Consider the following 9,450-nt stretch of genomic DNA (forward strand, 5'->3'; position numbering starts at 1 on the left):
CGTTGCATATAATCGATGTGGTGCGCATTCGCGAAAAAGGACCGTCTTTGCTCCGACGTGAACATAAGCATAAACATCAATGTCTTTCTTAAAATCAATACACAAGTATATATTTTTAAACCTGCATATTTAGTTAATATTGCCTGCTAACATGAATTTATTTTAACTAGGGAAAATGTGTCACTTCTCTTGCAAACAGAGTCGGGGTATATGCAGCAGTTGGGCAGCCTGGCTCGTTGCGAACTGTGAAAACTATTTCTTCCTAACAAAGAGAGCCGACTTCGCCAAACGGGGGATGTTTTACAAAAGCGCATTTGCGGGAAAAAAGCACAATCGTTGCTAACCATAAACATCAATGCCTTTCTGAAAATAAATACACAGAAGTATATATTTTTAAACCTGCATATTTAGCTAAAAGAAATCCAGGTTAGCAGGCAATATTAACCAGGTGAAATTGCTTCGAGGGTGGCTGTTGTCGGTGCTTCGAGGGTGGCTGCTTCGAGGCTGGCTGTTGTCGGTGTGTTCCTGGTTCGAGCCCAGGAAGGAGCGAGGAGAGGGACGGAAGCTACACTGTTACACTGGCAATACTAAAGTGCCTATAAGAACATCCAATAGTCAAAGGTATATGAAATACAAATCGTATAGAGAGAAATAGTCCTATAATTCCTATAATAACTACAACCTAAAACTTCTTACCTGGGAATATTGAAGACTCATGTTAAAAGGAACCACCAGCTTTCTCATGTTCTGAGCAAGGAACTTAAACGTTAGCTTTCTTACATGGCACATATTGCACTTTTACTTTCTTCTCCAACACTTTGTTTTTGCATTATTTAAACCAAAATGAACATGTTTCATTATTTATTTGAGCCTAAATTGATTTTATTTATGTATTATATTAAGTTAAAATAAGTGTTCATTCAGTATTGTTGTAATTGTCATTATTACAAATAAATAATAAATAAATAAAATCGGCCAATTAATCGGCAGCGGATTTTTTTTGACCCACCAATAATCGGTATCGGTGTTGAAAAATCATAATCGGTCGACCTCAAGTAACAACATCTCCACCCCGTTGATCCTCAACACTGGGTCCCCACAAGGGTGCGTTCTCAGCCCTCTCCTGTACTCCCTGTTCACTCACAACTGCGTGGCCATGCACGCCTCCAACTCAATCATCAAGTTTGCAGACGACACTACAGTGGTAGGCTTGATTACCAACAACGACGAGACGGCCTACAGGGAGGAGGCGAGGGCCCTCGGAGTGTGGTGTCAGGAAAATAACCTCACACTCAATGTCAACAAAACTAAGGAGATGATCGTGGACTTCAGGAAACAGCTGAGGGAGCAGCCCCCTATCTACATTGACGGGACAGTAGTGGAGAGGGTGGAGAGTTTTAAGTTCCTCGGCATACACATCACGGACAAACTGAAATGGTCCACCCACACAGGCAGCGTGGTGAAGAAGGTGCAGCAGCGCCTCTTCAACCTCAGGAGGCTGAAGAAATTTGGCTTGTCACCAAAAACACTCAAACTTTTACAGATGCACAATCGAGAGCATCCTGTCGGGCTGTATCACCGCCTGGTACGGCAGCTGCTCCGCCCATAACCGGAAGGCTCTCCAGAGGGTAGTGAGGTCTGCACAACGCATCACCGGGTGCAAACTACCTGCCCTCCAGGACACCTACACCTAAAAAAATGTAAAATGTAAAATGTACACCACCCGATGTCACAGGAAGGCTAAAAAGATCATCAAGGACAATATAACCACCCGAGCCACTGCCTGTTCACCCCGTTATCATCCAGAAGGTGAGGTCAGTACAGGTGCATCAAAGCTGGGACCGAGAGACTGAAAAACAGCTTCTATCTCAAGGCCATCAGACTGTTAAACAGCCATCACTAACATTGAGTGGCTGCTGCCAACATACTGACTCAACTCCAGCCACTTTAATAATGGAAAAATGTATGTAATTAATTTATCACTAGCCACTTTATATTATAATGTTTACTTACCCTAAATTACTCATGTCATATGTATATACTGTACACTATACCATCTACTGCATCTTGCCATCTTGATGTAATTAAATGTATCACTAGCCACTTTAAACAATGCTGCTTTATATGTTTTCATACCCTACATTACTCATCTCATATGTATATAATGTACTCTATACCATCTACTGCATCTTGCCTATGCCGCTCAGCCATCACTCACATATATATTTGTATGTACATATTTGTATTCATTCCTTTACACTTGTGTGTATAACATTTACATTTACATTTAAGTCATTTAGCAGACGCTCTTATCCAGAGCGACTTACAAATTGGTGCATTCACCTTATAATATCCAGTGGAACAACCACTTTACAATAGTGCATCTAAATCTTTTAAGGGGGCGGGGGGGGGGTTAGAAGGATTACTTTATCCTATCCTAGGTATTCCTTAAAGAGGTGGGGTTTCAGGTGTCTCCGGAAGGTGGTGATTGACTCCGCTGTCCTGGCGTCGTGAGGGAGCTTGTTCCACCATTGGGGTGCCAGAGCAGCGAACAGTTTTGACTGGGCTGAGCGGGAACTGTGCTTCCTCAGAGGTAGGGAGGCGAGCAGGCCAGAGGTGGATGAACGCAGTGCCCTTGTTTGAGTGTAGGGCCTGATCAGAGCCTGAAGGTACGGAGGTGCCGTTCCCCTCACAGCTCCGTAGGCAAGCACCATGGTCTTGTAGCGGATGCGAGCTTTGACTGGAAGCCAGTGGAGAGAGCGGAGGAGCGGGGTGACGTGAGAGAACTTGGGAAGGTTGAACACCAGACGGGCTGCGGTGTTCTGGATGAGTTGTAGGGGTTTAATGGCACAAGCAGGGAGCCCAGCCAACAACGAGTTGCAGTAATCCAGACGGGAGATGACAAGTGCCTGGATTAGGACCTGCGCCGCTTCCTGTGTGAGGCAGGGTCGTACTCTGCGAATGTTGTAGAGCATGAACCTACAGGATCGGGTCACCGCCTTGATGTTAGTGGAGAACGACAGGGTGTTGTCCAGGGTCACGCCGAGGCTCTTAGCACTCTGGGAGGAGGACACAAGGGAGTTGTCAACCGTGATGGCGAGATCATGGAACGGGCAGTCCTTCCCCGGGAGGAAGAGCAGCTCCGTCTTGCCGAGGTTCAGCTTGAGGTGGTGATCCGTCATCCACACTGATATGTGAGAGCACGTGGTGCGGAGACAGATTCTCGCCACGCCACCTGGTAGGAGCGACCTGTCAGGTAGGACGCAATCCAAGCGTGGGCCGCGCCGGAGATGCCCAGCTCGGAGAGGGTGGAGAGGAGGATCTGATGGTTCACGGTATCAAAGGCAGCAGATAGGTCTAGAAGGATGAGAGCAGAGGAGAGAGAGTTAGCTTTAGCAGTGCGGAGAGCCTCCGTGACACAGAGAAGAGCAGTCTCAGTTGAATGCCCAGTCTTGAAACCTGACTGATTAGGATCAAGAAGGTCATTCTGAGAGAGATAGCAAGAGAGCTGGCCAAGGACGGCACGTTCAAGAGTTTTGGAGAGAAAGGAAAGAAGGGATACTGGTCTGTAGTTGTTGACATCGGAGGGATCGAGTGTAGGTTTTTTCAGAAGGGGAGCAACTCTCGCTCTCTTGAAGACGGAAGGGACGTAGCCAGCGGTCAAGGATGAGTTGATGAGCGAGGTGAGGTAGGGGAGAAGGTCTCCGGAAATGGTCTGGAGAAGAGAGGAGGGGATAGGGTCAAGTGGGCAGGTTGTTGGGCGGCTGGCCGTCACAAGACGCGAGATTTCATCTGGAGAGAGAGGGGAGAAAGAGGTCAAAGCACAGGGTAGGGCAGTGTGAGCAGGACCAGCGGTGTCGTTTGACTTAGCAAACGAGGATCGGATGTTGTCAACCTTCTTTTCAAAATGGTTGATGAAGTCATCCGCAGAGAGGGAGGAGGGGGGGGGGGAGGGGGAGGAGGATTCAGGAGGGAGGAGAAGGTAGCAAAGAGCTTCCTAGGGTTAGAGGCAGATGCTTGGAGTTTAGAGTGGTAGAAAGTGGCTTTAGCAGCAGAGACAGAAGAGGAAAATGTAGAGAGGAGGGAGTGAAAGGATGCCAGGTCCGCAGGGAGGCGAGTTTTCCTCCATTTCCGCTCGGCTGCCCGGAGCCCTGTTCTGTGAGCTCGCAGTGAGTCGTCGAGCCACGGAGCAGGAGGGGAGGACCGAGCAGGCCTGGAGGATAGGGGACAGAGGAAATCAAAGGATGCAGAAAGGGAGGAGAGGAGGGTTGAGGAGGCAGAATCAGGAGATAGGTTGGAGAAGGTTTGAGCAGAGGGAAGAGATGATAGGATGGAAGAGGAGAGAGTAGCGGGAGAGAGAGAGCGAAGGTTGGGACGGCGCAATACCATCCGAGTAGGGGCAGAGTGAGAAGTGTTGGATGAGAGCGAGAGGGAAAAGGATACAAGGTAGTGGTCGGAGACTTGGAGGGGAGTTGCAATGAGATTAGTGGAAGAACAGCATCTAGTAAAGATGAGGTCAAGCGTATTGCCTGCCTTGTGAGTAGGGGGGGAAGGTGAGAGGGTGAGGTCAAAAGAGGAGAGGAGTGGAAAGAAGGAGGCAGAGAGGAATGAGTCAAAGGTAGACGTGGGGAGGTTAAAGTCACCCAGAACTGTGAGAGGTGAGCCATCCTCAGGAAAGGAACTTATCAAGGCGTCAAGCTCATTGATGAACTCTCCAAGGGAACCTGGAGGGCGATAAATGATAAGGATGTTAAGCTTGAAAGGGCTGGTAACTGTGACAGCATGGAATTCAAATGAGGAGATAGACAGATGGGTCAGGGGAGAAAGAGAGAATGTCCACTTGGGAGAGATGAGGATTCCAGTGCCACCACCCCGCTGGCTCGATGCTCTAGGGGTATGCGAGAACACGTAGTCAGACGAGGAGAGAGCAGTAGGAGTAGCAGTGTTATCTGTGGTAATCCATGTTTCCGTCAGCGCCAGGAAGTCTAGGGACTGGAGGGTAGCATAGGCTGAGATGAACTCAGCCTTGTTGGCCACAGACCGGCAGTTCCAGAGGCTGCCGGAGACCTGGAACTCCACGTGGGTCGTGCGCGCTGGGACCACCAGGTTAGAGTGGCAGCGGCCACGCGGTGTGGAGCGTTTGTATGGCCTGTGCAGAGGGGAGAGAACAGGGATAGACAGACACATAGTAGACAAGCTACAGAAGAGGCTACGCTAATGCAAAGGAGATTGGACTGACAAGTGGACCACACGTCTCGAATGGTAGTTGTTGTGAAATTGTTAGGTTATATTACTTGTTAGATATTACTGCATGGTCGGAACTAGAAGCACAAGCATTTCGCTACACTTGCATTAACACCTGCTAACCACAAATAAATGTGATTTGATTTTTTTCTTAACAGTCATCATCCTAGGGCCCTCTGTTGAAGAGGTATTGACGAGCCAACTCAAAACAAATTGAAGGCGGTACTTACTGGTGTTACTCAGATCTCCTATCTCCTCCTCTTCATCTTTCAATGTGACAGTAATCTCCCCTTCCTTCTTCACTCCAAAAACTACATCCTCCTCCTATTTCACTCTGAACGTGTCTTCCTCTTCTTTCACTGAAACGTCTTTCTCTTCTTCTTTCACTGTAACAGCCTCACCCTCTACTTCTTGTTTTACTGTAACATCCGCCTCTTCCTTCTCCTCTTTCACGACAATGTTAAGTCCCAGAGCTTCTTTCTCCGTCCAGCAGACCTCCACTTCTTTAACAGGAGGGTAGTAGTTTTAGGGAGCTCATGTTCGGGGATGTTAGCTAGCTAGCTATCATTAGCGACTAGGCTAGTGCTAATATAACCAGCCAGCTACTATAGCTGACTAATAAAAAATAACGTTATATTAAATTAAATAGGTTAACAAGTAGATACGACAGAAGTGTGTCTAAAACACAGTAGCTAATATAGACCGAAAGTGTATAAATAGCTTGAATCTTTCGGCTATGTTGGCTAGCAAGCTACCGAGGTGGTTGACGAGCTGTTTATGAAGAACCGTCCACTAGATTATACGTCACGCTGGCAGCATCGCCTGAAAGACGCACATCGCCGTCTGCTGACTGGAGGGAAACGCAGTTGAGGATCAGATTTTATTTTCAGACAAAGTTAATTTTAAATGGATTTAATTCAGTTTTTTAAACTTTAGTTTATAGCGCATTCGGAAAGTATTCAGACCCTTTACTTTTTCCATTTTTTTTTACGCTTTATTCTAAAATGGATTTAATAGAAAATGTTCCTCATCAGTCTACACACAATACCCCATAATGACATCACAATACCCCATAATGACATCACAATACCCCACAATGACATCACAATACCCCATAATGACATCACAATACCCCATAATGACAAAGCAAAAGCAAGTTTTTAGAAATTATCGGAAATTTATTACAAATTCAAAACAGAAATACCTTATTTACATAAGTATTCCGACCCTTTGCTATGAGACATATTACAGACATATTCAATCTCTCCCTATCCCAGTCTGCTGTCCCCACATGCTTCAAGATGTCCACCATTGTTCCTGTACCCAATATATATATATATTTTATTTAACTAGGCACTAGTCAGTTAAGAACAAATTCTTTATTTACAATGATGGCCTACCCAGGCCAAACCCGGACAACGCAGTGACTCCCAATCATAGCCGGATGTGATTCAGCCTGGATTCAAACCAGGGACTGTAGTGATGAATCTTGCACTGAGATGCAGTGCCTTAAACCTTTGCGCCACTCGGGAGCCCAGAAAGCAAAGGTAACTGAACTAAATGACTATCGCCCCGTAGCACTCACTTCCGTCATCATGAAGTGCTTTGAGAGACTAGTCAAGGATCACATCACCTCTACCTTACCTGATACTCTAGACCCACTTCAATTTGCTTACCGCCTCAATAGATCCACAGATAACGCAATCACACTGCACACTGCCCTATCCCATCTGGGCAAGAGGAATACCTATGTAAGAATGCTGTTCATTGACTATAGCTCAGCATTCAACACCATAGTACCCTACAAGCTCTTCATTAAGCTTGAGGCCCTGGGTCTGAACCCCGCCCCGTGTAACTGGGTCCTGGACTTCCTGACGAGCCGCCCCCAGGTGGTGAAGATAGGAGAAAACACCTCCACTTCACTGATACCCACAAGCATGGGTGCTCAGCCCCCTCCTGTACTTCCTGTTCACCCATGACTGCGTGGCCACGCACGCCTCAATCATCAAGTTTGCAGACGACAACAGTAGTAGGCCTGATTACCAGCAATGATGAGACAGCCTACAGGGTGGAAGTGAGGACCCTGGGAGTGTGGTGCCAGGAAAATAACCTCTCGCCCAACGTCAACAAAACAAAGGAGATGATCGTGGACTTCAAGGAAACTGCAGAGGGAGCACCCCCCCCCCCCCCCCCCCCCCCCATCCACATCGATGGGACCGCAGTGGAGAAGGTGGAAAACTTCAGGTTCCTCGGCGTACACATCACCGACAAATTGAAATGGTACACCCACACAGACAGCGTGGTGATGTAGAAGGCGCAACAGCGACTCTTCAACCTCAGGAGGCTGAAAAAATGTGTCTTGGCATCTAAAACCCTCACAAACTTTTACAGGTGCACAATTGAGAGCATCCTGTCAGGCTGTATCATCGCCTGGTACAGCAACTGCAACGCCCACAACTGCAACCCAGTGATGCAGTCTGCCCAAGACATCACCGGGAGCAAACTACCTGCCCTCCAGGACCTACAGCACCCAAAGTCACAGGAAGGCCAAAAAGATCCTCAAGGACAACAACCACCTGAGCCACTGCCTGTTCACCCCGTTATCATCCAGAAGGCAAGGTCAGTACAGGTACATCAAAGCTGGGACAGAGAGACTGAAAAACAGCTTCTATCTCAAGGCCATTAGACTGTTAAATACTGTTAAATAGCCATCACCAGCACATTAGAGGTTGCTGCCCTATATACATAGACTTGGAATCACTGGCCACTTTAAAAATGGAACACTAGTCACTTTAATAATGTTTACATATTTTGCATTACTCATCTCATATGTATATACTGTATTCTATCCTATTCTACAGTATCTGTCTATGTATTACTCATCTCATATGTATATACTGTATTCTATCCTTTTCTACTATATCTGTCTATGTATTACTCATCTCATATGTATATACTGTATTCTATCCTACTCTACTGTATCTTAGTCTATGTATTACTCATCTCATATGAATATACTGTATTCTATACTATCTACTGTATCTGTCTATGCCACTCTGACATTGCTCGTCCATATATTTATATATTCTTATTCCATTACTTAGATTTGTGTGTATTAGGTATTTGCTGTGAAATTGTTAGATATTACTGGACTGCTGGAGCTAGGAACACAAGCATTTCACCACACCCGCAATAATATCTGCTCAACACCCGTATGTGACAAATAACATTTGATTTCATTTATTATGAAAGTCATGTGTAAAATGTACTTTCCCCACTCATTCACCCCATCTCTTTACGTTGGTAATTTTTATTCAGTGGCCTGACTGCGTCCAGACTATGTTAAAGGCCCATCCTGGTAGATCTGAACCTAATGCAGCTTGGAGTGATCAGATGACAGAAGTCACATTTAAGTGCCAGGTGTAACTGAGGCCATAGATGCTCCATATCCATTACTTTGAGTGTTTTATATAATATGACTTAATGCGTTTCTTTGTGTTGCAGGGGCAGTCAAGAAATGGAACAGCAAGGCCACAGAACATGACATAAGCAGAGCTGTGGGAGACCACCTCAAGCCCCTGGTAGAGCCGGGGGTGGTGTTTACAACTCCACCACGCCTTCAACAGGCTGGAAAAGTGGGATTGATCTGGTTGATCCGTTTGTTTGTTTCAGTTTTCAGTAGTTGAATCCTTTGACGTATTGTTGATTTCAACAAATGCACTGTGTTGGTTGAAAAGTGATACTAAATGTACATACCATGCACTATTTTGGCAGTGGAAGATATACTGAATTTATACTAAGATGGACCAATATATGTGTTGCTTTTGCACATATTTGTTCATTGGTTTAGCAAGAGACTGTTGATTGGTCAGTCATTGGGTTCATTTGTTTTACAATATGTTCAAATCAAATCAAGCTTTACTTATACAACACATTTCAGACATGGATGCAACACAATGGTTTCACAGGAAAAAAACAAATAAACAAATATTTAGTACACAACAAAACAAACAGAATAATAACTGAAAGACTAATGAGCATTCTGATGAAAAGACATTGATTAAAATACTAAGAATTGGATGCAATATCCAACCCAAAATATAAGCTTGTTTTAATCCATTGTTTGTTGCTAAGTTCCCCAGCAAATATCCCTAAAATAGAAGAGGGGAACAAACAAAGAGTCACTGACAACAACCACAACTAAAC

The sequence above is a fragment of the Salmo salar genome, chromosome 02 (assembly GCF_965601325.2).
Source record: "Salmo salar chromosome 02, fSalSal1, whole genome shotgun sequence".
In the NCBI taxonomy this organism is placed as follows: Eukaryota; Metazoa; Chordata; class Actinopteri; order Salmoniformes; family Salmonidae; genus Salmo; species Salmo salar.